The following is a 12,154-nucleotide window of genomic DNA, read 5'->3' as shown; positions in this document are numbered from 1 at the left end:
TTTGGAACCCCCCTCAGGTAGTTGAAGGATGCTATCAAATCCCCCCTCATTCTTCTCTTCTGCAGACTAAACAAGCCCAGTTCCCTGAGCCTCTCCTCATAAGTCATGTGCCCCAGCCCCCTGATAATTTTCGTTGCCCTCTGCTGGACTCGCTCCAATTTGTCCACATCCCTCCTGGAGTGGGGGGCCCAAAACTGGACGCAATACTCCAGATGTGGCCTTACCAGTGCCGAATAGAGGGGAATAATCACTTCCCTCAATCTGCTGGCAATGCTCCTACTAATGAAGCCCAATATGCCATTAGCCTTCTTGGCAACAAGGGCACACTGCTGACTCATATCCAGCTTCTCATCCACTGTAATCCCCAGGTCCTTTCCTGCAGAACTGCTGCTTAGCCAGTCAATCCCCAGCCTGTGGCGGTGCCTGGGATTCTTCGGTCCTAAGTGCGGGACTCTGCACTTGTCCTTGCTGAACCTCATTAGATTTCTTTGGCCCAATCCTCCAATTTGTCTAGGTCACTCTGGACCCTATCCCTACCCTCCAGCATATCTACCTCTCTCCCCAGCTTAGTGTCATCCGCGAACTTGCTGAGGGTGCAATCCATCCCATCATCCAGATCATTAATAAAGATGTTGAACAAAACCGGCCCCAGGACTGACCCCTGGGGCACTCCGCTTGATACCGGCTGCCAGCTAGACATCGAGCTGTTGATCGCTACCCGTTGAGCCCGACAATCTATCCAGTTTTCTATCCACCTTATAGTCCATTCATCTAATCCATATTTTTTTAACTTGCTGGCAAGAATACTGTGGGAGACCATATCCAAAGCTTTGCTAAAGTCAAGATATATCCCCTCCACTGCTTCCCCCATATCCACAGAGCCAGTTATCTCATCACAGAAGGCAATTAGGTTGGTCAGTCATGACTTGCCCTTGGTGAATCTGTTGACTGTCCCTGATCACCTTCCTCTCCTCCAAGTGCTTCAAAATGGTTTCCTTGAGGACCTGCTCCATGATTTTTCCAGGGACTGAGGTGAGGCTGACTGGTCTGTAGTTCCCCAGCTTCTCCTTCCCTTTTTTTAAAGATGGGCAATTGTCCGGGACCTCCCCCAATCGCCACAAGTTTTCAAAGATAATGGCCAATGGATAATGGCCAATGGCTCTGCAATCACATCAGCCAGCTCCCTCACCACCCTTGAATGCATTAGATCTGGACCCATGGATCTCTTCTGGTTTTAAAATCTATGAATTATTTGTATTACAGTAGCTACAAACAGCCCCAATAGTCTAGAAATAAGGACTGTGCAAACCCTTAGTAGAGTGGTGCCCAAACTTTTGAGGATCATGCCCCCGCCCTTACCCCTGTCTGTGCCCCCCCAGAGCCAGGTCTGGGGGGGGATGACAATGCAGACAGGGTAAAGGGGGTGAGGCTGGGGACGGGAGCAGAGCGGCAACTGGGCCTGTGGCCAGGTGTGGCTCTGCTCCCAGCCCCACCCCCAGCTGAGAATGGAGCCGTGGCCAGCAGCCAAAGCTGGGGATATGTCTGGGGGTGGGACCAGAGCAGAGCTGGGGAAGGGGCTGGGTGGCACTCCCTCTCCGCTCCCCATAGGGGCTGGCCCAGGCCCCGCTGTATCCCTACTAGACATTTATGCACACCCCTCTAGGAGGTACACCCCACAGTTTGGGGACCTTTGCCTTAGTAGAAAGACAGGCCCTGCCTTAAAGAGCTTAAAGTCTAGGTCACCACAAGCCATGCCATGTCGATGAAACAAACAAACGTTAATTTCATTTACTCTCTCAGCAGCAGTCGTGTGGAACTACATGGCTGTGGTGTTTTAAAAATTCTATTGCTGTGGAAACAATTTAGACAGCATAATAACCTGACATTAGTGCTGCAGAAACAAATATCTAATGCACATGCGGTTCTCCTCGTGCATGAATGGGAAAAGCCATGTTCATTTCAGCCCCATTAGGAAAGAGGGCTTAAATCAGGAGCAAAATTAGAAAGATAACCTGGCAGATGCTTGAAAACAACATTTATTAGACACTGAAAAGGAAAACTGATTATATTTGATCTCCCCTCCCACCCTCCACCTTTGTACATTAGCTGCCCCAATCACACTTCTTTTGAAGGACATGTTCAATGTTATCTTAATGTGAGGAGCAGGGACAGGCTGGAGCAACAAGCGCAAGTACTGTACTTGATTGTGTTCCCCTACCATTTCCTTGTGGACACTCAATCTTTACATAATCAAGCCCGACTTGATTGTGTAAAGAGTTGTCACTTTGGATGGGCTAGCACCAGCAGGAGAGTGAATTTGTGTGGGGGGGTGGAGGGTGAGAAAACCTGGATTTGTGCTGGAAATGGCCCACCTGATGATCACTTTAGATAAGCTATTACCAGCAGGACAGTGGGGTGGGAGGAGGTATTGTTTCATATTCTCTGTGTATATATAAAGTCTGCTGCAGTTTCCACGGTATGCATCCGATGAAGTGAGCTGTAGCTCACGAAAGCTCATGCTCAAATAAATTGGTTAGTCTCTAAGGTGCCACAAGTCCTCCTTTTCTTTTTACTCAATCTCCAACAAGTGCAAATTAATTACATCTGTTTTGTGGCATCAATTACACACAATTGCCCTGGGGTTTTCATCATTTAGATGCCTGGCTGATAAGAGTTCATTCATGTGTTCCCTCGGCTATGGGGGGTTTGTTTATAGTTTTAGTTTTAGGGATGGGGTTAGTAGAAGTCTGAAAAGAGCTTTTAACCACAAAGAGGTCTGAGGGGTTTTTTGGCTACTGTAGTAGGAAATGTGCTTCTATTTTCAGCTCCAAACGTAGTCGGTGGCCCTGTTCATGCAACTGGCTGAGCTCCCAGTGCGCGCTCCGAAGTCTGCTTAGGTGTGTCCCTTTGCAGGATCCTGGGGGACTTTGTGACTGAGGGACTATGAAATCAGGATTTGTATTCGAATCGAATGAATTGGTTAACTTTCAAGTTAGAACGTATGTAAGATCTCATACAAATTGTAGAGCAGCAGGCCTGTCCGGATATAGGGCCTGGTTCTCAGCCACCCTCAGGTGCTTTTACACCACTTTGACAGTGTAAAGGGGTCTTCAAGGGAGTGAAAATGGCCTGGTGAGAATCTGCTGCTGAGCAGCCACCATGGAGCAAGACTGATGTATGGGTGTGATGAGTGTATGGTCAAAGAGCACTGGGCTATTCTCTGCTTCCGGGGGGCCACGGGCAACCGGATGTACATCTGATCGGCTTGACTCAGGTCTTGAGTCTCCATAGAAACCAGCGTCTTCCCCTCTGAAATGCTAAGATCTATCCAAACAAACCTGCCCCGCTAGCTCCTGTTGATTTAAGAACGAGATTGGAGAGCAGAAGGCAACAGTCAATTGTCCAGCTCCCAAGTCTCCAGCAGTCTGATGCAGAAAAGCTTCTGTGGTGTCCACTTGAATCCACGCGCCGATGGTTGGTGGAGAGAGAGCATGGCTCCTCCCTGCTGCAGAGAGTCTGATGGGCACCAACAGCCAAACTTCGTAGATAGAGACTGGGGTGGATCCAGCCCCCTTGTTCATAACGATTGCTGAAGACGATGATCATGCAGGAGGAAAACAGTGTCGAAGGCCTGAATTTCAGAACTGCTGAGCACCCACAGCTTGGGCAGCAGCAGTTGCTCAGTACCTCTAAAAATTCTGTCCCTGTGCCTTTAAATTGCTGGTTACTGGTCTCGTTCCATGACCAGGTGTACGAATGGCAACAACCACCATCCCAGCTGGCCCTGCTTGTTTGAACCATTTATAGTAGGGGCCTTGGCATTCCCAGTAGAGAGATCAAGGCATCAGTGGGTCATGAGGCCTGATCTGGCCTCTGCACTCTAAAGAGGGTTTCTCCGCAGCAAGGGGTGAGGCAGCAGACTGGCTGGGATAGTTCATACTGCCATGCTGCTGCTCTATGGAGATCTGCAAGGCTTGGCAGTGGTGCTGGAACACTTTTTACAGTGAGGGTGCTGAAAGCCAGTGGTCCCCAAACTTTTTACTTCGCACTCCCCCGTACCCCTATCTGCACCTCCTCTCCCCAGAGCTGAGGCCAGGATCGAGCCATGGCTCCAGGAGGGCAGGGGGGATGCAGACAAAGGTAAGGGGGCTGAGGCTGGGACCACAGCTGGGGCTGGGAGCAGAGCCCCGGGCGTGGGGCCGGCAGCACAAGAACCCTGGGCATGGGCCAGGACCCTGCACAAAATCTGGGAGTGCTGCAGCACCCCTCGCATCCCTAGTTCCCGTGCCTATGAAACTCAGGTCCCCAGGGCTCCCCATCAGGTACAAAAAGAAATCTTTAATGTGATTACAGCGTGTGCTGCTCCATCAACCAAACTGTTGCAGCAGCCGTGTCAGGGCATGGAGCTGAGCCTGCCCATCCGGCCCAGTTACAGAGAGAAGGGATGAAAGTTGGTTTTGAACAGAAATAAAAATGAGGCAGCGGCTCATTTAACAAGGAAAAGGGGGGCTGGGGTGGTAGATCCCACGAACCGGCTGACTTCTAGAGCAGGGCTGTGGCTCATCAGTACTGAAAATGAGGGATCCCAACACCGTGCTTGGTCCCTGAGTGTGTCTCAGCTGCGACATGTTGCCCTTGCTGAGAGTCACACTTTCAGGGGCACTGGAGGTGTCCTGGGTGAATCACTCCCACCTGCTCGCAGCAAAAGGCAGACGCCTGTTTGTACCCACCGGGGAAAACTCTTCCCTTGGAAACAAGCACCAGTCAAAAAAATCTTTATAATCTTTTATTAAAGGTACAGTACTGAAAAAGAAGAGAAAAGAGTTAGAACGTTGGAAATATACAGTATTAAGTAAGGCTTTTATTTTAACACTATTGCTTATTCCCTTTCCCTGTAGCTGTGGAGAGTTTTTATGAGGAACCCTCCCCTTGTGACAGTCTTTAAGGCAGTATTAACTATCCTCTGTTGGGGAGAAGGGAAAAAGTTAGTCGGGAATGGCTGGAGCTGCTGCTGTTTAAAGTCCTACCCCGCTTCCTTTAAGAGAGACACACACGATAGAGAAGAGAAAAGAAAATGCGACTTCGGAGTGATGCTGATGCTTAGTTGTAACCTCGCTGCTGGCAGGATTTGAGTGCAGCACAGCAGCATCTGTCACCCAGAGGGCTGGCAAACTCATACCGGTGCTGGGCTGTGTAGGGCTTTGCTTTTAGCTGCCTCCCTGGTCAGTGCTGCAAAAGAGACAAAACTTGGGCAACTGCTCCAGACTCTGATTAAACAGAAGGAGAAGCGAAAAAGAAGAAATAAGGTGGGAGAAAGAGGGGGATGTTGGCGGGAGCCCACATCTCACATTAGAGGTGCTGTTCAGGACTTAGCCAAAGTCAGAGACGGGGGTGAGGTCGCTGGTTCCCCCTCTCCGTCCCAGTCCGGTCAGGATATCTCTCAGGATGGTGAAGGCCCAACAGCACACGGTGGATCCTGGGGTCCCAGGAGATGGCGGGGGGGAGGGTGGGCAGGCTTGATAACAGAACTCCCTCTTTTCCATCCATCTGGTGCCATGATTTCCCCCAAAGTCTCTTTTTTAAAGCACCCCCATAAAGGGCCATGGCTCCTTCTTTTGTCCACCAATTAGCCCATGTAATTACTGGGGTTACCCTGTACCCCAGGCCCCTAGGGTGCCACAGCTCAGAAGCCAGCGCCGTAAGTGCTTCAGTCGCTAGGCCTTGTAGGCGCTAGCCCTGGTGGGTCCCAATAACCACTCAGACATCCAGCTTAGGGGAAGGTTTTTACAAGGCTTGGTGGGAAAGGTCGTAAGCACCCTAAGCTTACAGAGGTTAAACCAGTTACCGTGAAACATTTGTCTCTGTCATGGCCCTCCCCTGGGCAAAAAAGGATGGCAGGAGTAAGAGCATAGGGACTTTCATGTCTTCATCTCTGCAGCACCGCGGTTGGCTGTTCTAACTTCTCTTTGAAGCAATCAGAGTCTTTCCAACAACTCAGCCCTCCCACAAGCTCACAATGAGGAACCAGCAGCCGGGGTTTAATCCACTGTGTTGCGGTGATATAATCAAATGTCTGGTGGAGGATGATCTCCTGCACATTTCTGTCAGGCTATAATTACCCGCTTACTGTGGCTCTTATGCATATCTGAGTTAATCTGATCAGGGTTTTATGTTCTCACCCTCCCAGAGTCGTTCAGCGTCTCTAAATTGTCTTGTAAGGAGCCAAATGATGTTTCTCGGTTTGCATTTCTTGCCGGAGATGCAGATAGGATGTTCCTGGGATCAAAGCCGTTTCTAGTGCAAACCGTCAATGGCAGGAAGATGGTAATACCTCGCTCTAATATAGCGATTGTCATCCATAGCTCTCAAAGGGATATGGCCAAGGTCACCTAGTGTCAGAACTAGAAATACAATCGGGGTTCTCCTAGATTGTGCCCTAGCCACTAGACCACGTTCTCTCTCTCCTACTCTGGGGCAAGAGAAGAACATCCACAGATATCACCTTGATTCGGCCCATGGTGGTCAAGAGTGTCCACATAGGGTAGGAATTCCATTCCTTTTCTGGTTTCAGAGTAGCAGCCGTGTTAGTCTGTATTCGCAAAAAGAAAAGGAGGACTTGTGGCACCTTAGAGACTAACCAATTTATTTGAGCGTGAGCTTTCGTAAGCTACAGCACATTTTGTCCCACCCCTCTACCACCCTCTCCAATCTTACTCCTCCGCATCTATAATTTGTATTGTAGCAGTGCCCAGAGGGCCCAGCCGAGGAGGCCTCCCATTACACAGGTGCTGTCCATACACATAGCAAGAAGTAGGGGCAGTGGGGTGGGATTCAAGAGATGTGCGTCCAGTTTCCAGCGGTGTCACAGTCGCCCTGCACGACCCTGGTCAAGTCATTTCATCTCTCTGCGCCTCAGTTTCTCCTCTGTAAAATGGGGATAATAATCTTTTTGTCTGGCCTCTCTAGTTCGGTTGTCAGCTCTTTGGGGCAGGGACCATCTCTCACTGTCTGTGCAGTGCTTGGTACCACAGGCCCTCATCTCAGTTGAGGCTTCTAGGTGCCACTGTGATAGCCAACAGAGCAATTCTTATGTCAGAGCAATGATCCATCTGGGCCAGTAGCCATCACTGACAGTTGGCTAGCTGCTTCAGAGGAAGGCACAAGAAACCAGGTAATAGGCAGCTATGGGCGCCCTTCAGTGGAGACAAAGTGGTTGAGTGTGTGGGGTGTTGGCCAGAGAATCAGGTGACGTGTCCTTATGTTGGGCAGGTCTCTGCCTCTGTTTCCGCACCTAGCCTTTCTCTGTTTGGATTGTAAGCTCATGTGGACAGGAGCTGTCTATATGTACAGTACCTAGCGCAATGGGTACGAGTACTGCCTCTGCTCCTGTAAGACCAATGATAAATGTACCGCACCTTGCCTTTCTTGTGCTAAGCATTTGTCCCCGTTAGATGAAAGATCTCACGAGCAATTTGAAATGGAGGGTGGAAAATTAGCTGTGGTTTAGTATCTTTGAGTTAATCAGAAGTTGCCTTTCTATCCAGGAATCTGCCTCTCCAAAATGGTTGTTAATAGACTCGAGGCGGGAGTGCTGTGATACCAAGATTATCCCACTTCCTTCCCACATCCAGTTAAACTGCGATACTATACTGGTTATTTCCCTTATCAGCAATTTGCACATTCTGCTGAAAAAAAGAAACGACAACAACAAATGTCTCAGCTCTTGATCTTATCTCTGAGCTGCCTTACAAGGTGCCAAGACGCAAAATGTTTCAGTCTCGCTGCTGCACCATCACCTCCCCTTCTTACAAATGTCAGAGGAGAAACTATGACAGATGATTAGCCCCAGGAAGGGGATGTTTCAACACGCTCTGCTGGTGGGGGTGCTACCGTTCAGGTTGGCCTTGTGGTGAATGTTCTGGGTTCAATTTCTGGCTGTGCCTCTGATTTATGTATGACTATTGTCAAGTCACTTAATCTTGCTGTGCTTTGGTTCCCTGCCTGTGAAATGAGGATAGCAACACATCTTTTGAGATTGCAAGCTCTGTGGGACAGGGACTGTCTCTCCCTGTGTGTCTGTGCAGCGCCTCGGACAATGGAATGCTGATCTGGGCTGAGGCCTCTGGGTGTTCCTGTTATACACGTTAATAAGAATTCCTTGCAGACGCTCCTAGCTGAAGGTGACCTTTCTGGGTAATATACTTTACTCACTTCTGATTAGCCACCAGCAAGAGCTCTATTGCATATATGCAGCCTTTTCCTTTGATCCTTAAATTACTTGTCGTCTGGTCTGAGCCCAGTGAGGAGCAGAGATGCGAGGTCTTTGTAGGTGCCATCGAAAAAAGAGCTGGATCTTGGCCTTAAATGTGAACTATGCATCCCAGTGCATGACAGGTAAACCTGACCTGTTTTGCTAGCATCCAGAGGCATGGGGCATGGATGATTTAATTTGCTGAGTGCCTCTGAATTATGTACCTGGTCCTTCCAGGCAGGAGATCTGTGCTGGGTGAGGCATGCTGACTCCAAACTTCTGTACCGAGCTCTGTAGCTTTGCATCAGATAAATAGATGGTGGTGATCAATCTAAGTACCTGGACAGAGTGATGCCTTGACAGCATTTCCTAAGCAGATCTTTCATTGATTGAGGTGGTTTTTTGTAAAGTAGCTGTTGACAGCAAAAGAAGCTCTCACAGCCTATGCACTTTTGAGCTGACATAGACATTTCTTGCATTAAGGTGGAAGATAAATTATAACCATTGTCTACAGCCAAGCTCTGTGATACAACCGCATTTGCTCCAACCCCTCAGACAGAGAAAAACACCTACAAGATCTCTATCAAGCGTTCTTACAACTACAATACCCACCTGCTGAAATGAAGAAACAGATTGACAGAGCCAGAAGAGTACCCAGAAGTTACCTACTACAGGACAGGCCCAACAAAGAAAATAACAGAACACCACTAGCCATCACCTTCAGCCCTCAACTAAAACCTCTCCAATGCATCATCAAGGATCTACAACCTATCCTGAAGGACGACCCATCACTCTCACAAATCATAGAATCATAGAATATCAGGGTTGGAAGGGACCTCAGGAGGTCATCTAGTCCAACCCCCTGCTCAAAGCAGGACCAATCCCCAATTAAATCATCCCAGCCAGGGCTTTGTCAAGCCTGACCTTAAAAACTTCTAAGGAAGGAGATTCTACCACCTCCCTAGGTAACGCATTCCAGTGTTTCACCACCCTCCTAGTGAAAAAGTTTTTCCTAATATCCAACCTAAACCTCCCCCACTGCAACTTGAGACCATTACTCCTTGTCCTCTTCTACCACTGAGAATAGTCTAGAACATCCTCTCTGGAACCACCTCTCAGGTAGTTGAAAGCAGCTATCAAATCCCCTCTCATTCTTCTCTTCTGCAGACTAAACAATCCCAGTTCCCTCAGCCTCTCCTCATAAGTCATGTGTTCCAGACCCCTAATCATTTTTGTTGCCCTTCGCTGGACTCCCTTCAATTTTTCCACATCCTTCTTGTAGTGTGGGGCCCAAAACTGGACACAGTACTCCAGATGAGGCCTCACCAATGTCGAATAGAGGGGAATGATCACGTCCCTCGATCTGCTCACTATGCCCCTACTTATACATCCCAAAATGCCATTGGCCTTCTTGGCAACAAGGGCACACTGCTGACTCATATCCAGCTTCTCGTCCACTGTCACCCCTAGGTCCTTTTCCGCAGAACTGCTGCCTAGCCATTCGGTCCCTAGTCTGTAGCTGTGCATTGGGTTCTTCCGTCCTAAGTGCAGGACCCTGCACTTATCCTTATTGAAGCTCATCAGATTTCTTTTGGCCCAATCCTCCAATTTGTCTAGGTCCCTCTGTATCCTATCCCTGCCCTCCAGCGTATCAACCACTCCTCCCAGTTTCCTATCATCCGCAAATTTGCTGAGAGTGCAATCCACACCATCCTCCAGATCATTGATGAAGATATTGAACAAAACCGGCCCCAGGACCAACCCCTGGGGCACTCCACTTGACACCGGCTGCCAACTAGACATGGAGCCATTGATCACTACCCGTTGAGCCCGACAGTCTAGCCAACTTTCTACCCACCTTATAGTGCATTCATCCAGCCCATACTTCTTTAACTTGCTGACAAGAATACTGTGGGAGACCATGTCAAAAGCTTTGCTAAAGTCAAGAAACAATACATCCACTGCTTTCCCTTCATCCACAGAACCAGTAATCTCATCATAGAAGGCGATTAGATTAGTCAGGCATGACCTTCCCTTGGTGAATCCATGCTGACTGTTCCTGATCACTTTCCTCTCATGTAAGTGCTTCAGGATTGATTCCTTGAGGACCTGCTCCATGATTTTTCCGGGGACTGAGGTGAGGCTGACTGGCCTGTAGTTCCCAGGATCCTCCTCCTTCCCTTTTTTAAAGATTGGCACTACATTAGCCTTTTTCCAGTCATCTGGGACTTCCCCCGTTCACCACGAGTTTTCAAAGATAATGGCCAATGGCTCTGCAATCACAGCCGCCAATTCCTTTAGCACTCTCGGATGCAACTCGTCCAGCCCCATGGATTTGTGCACGTCCAGTTTTTCTAAATAGTCCCTAACCACCTCTTTCTCCACAGAGGGCTGGCCATCTACTCCCCATGCTGTGATGCCCAGCGCAGCAGTCTGGGAGCTGACCTTGTTAGTGAAGACAGAGGCAAAAAAAGCATTGAGCACATTAGCTTTTTCCACATCCTCTGTCACTAGGTTGCCTCTCTCATTCAGTAAGGGGCCCACACTTTCCTTGGCTTTCTTCTTGTTGCCAACATACCTGAAGAAACCCTTCTTGTTACTCTTGACATCTCTTGCTAGCTGCAGCTCCAGGTGCGATTTGGCCCTCCTGATTTCATTCCTACATGCCCGAGCAATATTTTTATACTCTTCCCTAGTCATATGGGGAAGAGTATAAAATCTTGGGAGACAGGCCAGTCCTTTTACAGACAGCCCCCCAACCTGAAGCAAATACTCACCAGCAACCACACACCACACAACAGAACCACTAACCCAGGAACCTATCCTTGCAACAAAGCCCGTTGCGAACTGTGTCCACATATCTATTCAGGGGACACCATCACAGGGCCTAATCACATCAGCCACACTATCAGAGGCTCATTCACCTGCACATCTACCAGTGTGATATATGCCATCATGTGCCGGCAGTGCCCCTCTGCCATGCACATTGGTCAAACGGGACAGTCTCTACATAAAAGAATAAATGGACACAAATCAGACGTCAAGAATTATAACATTCAAAAACCAGTCGGAGAACACTTCAATCTCTTTGGTCACTCGAGTACAGACCTAAAAGTGTCAATTCTTCAACAAAAAAACTTCAAAAACAGACTACAACAAGCGACTGCTGAATTGAAATTAATTTGCAAACTGGATACAATTAATTTAGGCTTGAATAAAGACTGGGAGTGGATGTGTCATTACACAAAGTAAAACTATTTCCCCTTGTTTATTTCCCCCCTACTGTTCCTCACACATTCTTGTCAACTGCTGGAAATGGCCCACCTTGATTATCACTACAAAAGGTCCTCCCCCCCCCACCCCCCGCTCTCTCCTGCTGGTAATGGCTCACCTTACCTGATCACTCTTGTTACAGTCTGTAACAAACCATTGTTTCATGTTCTCTGTGTATATAAAATCTCCCTACTTTATTTTCCACTGCATGCATCCGATGAAGTGAGCTGTAGCTCACGAAAACTTATGCTCAAATAAATTTGTTCATCTCTAAGGTGCCACAAGTCCTCCTGTTCTTTTTGTGGATACAGACTAACATGGCTGTTACTCTGAAACCCCTCTAACAAGATTCAGTGATGTGTGTGGACCAGGGACACCTGAAACTGACTAACCCAGGTATGACCTGAGCTGGTGCGCAGCCCTGAGGGTCTTGTGCATGTGTGCTGGCAGATGGGAGGAGGTTACATGATGGATCCTAAAATGGTACTGTGTTGCTTTGAGCTCCCGTCCCACCACTCCGAATACTCTGAACTAAATAATCTACCTGGGCAGAGTAATGATGATCCTCCTCTACAGCTGTAATAGCCTGAGTTGAATTTGCCCCAGACATTGGATTAACTCCTCTCTCTT

Source organism: Caretta caretta, chromosome 25 (assembly GCF_965140235.1).
Source record: "Caretta caretta isolate rCarCar2 chromosome 25, rCarCar1.hap1, whole genome shotgun sequence".
NCBI lineage: Eukaryota > Metazoa > Chordata > Testudines > Cheloniidae > Caretta > Caretta caretta.
The sequence above is the reverse complement of the archived record's forward strand: the minus strand, read 5'-3'. Positions refer to the sequence as shown.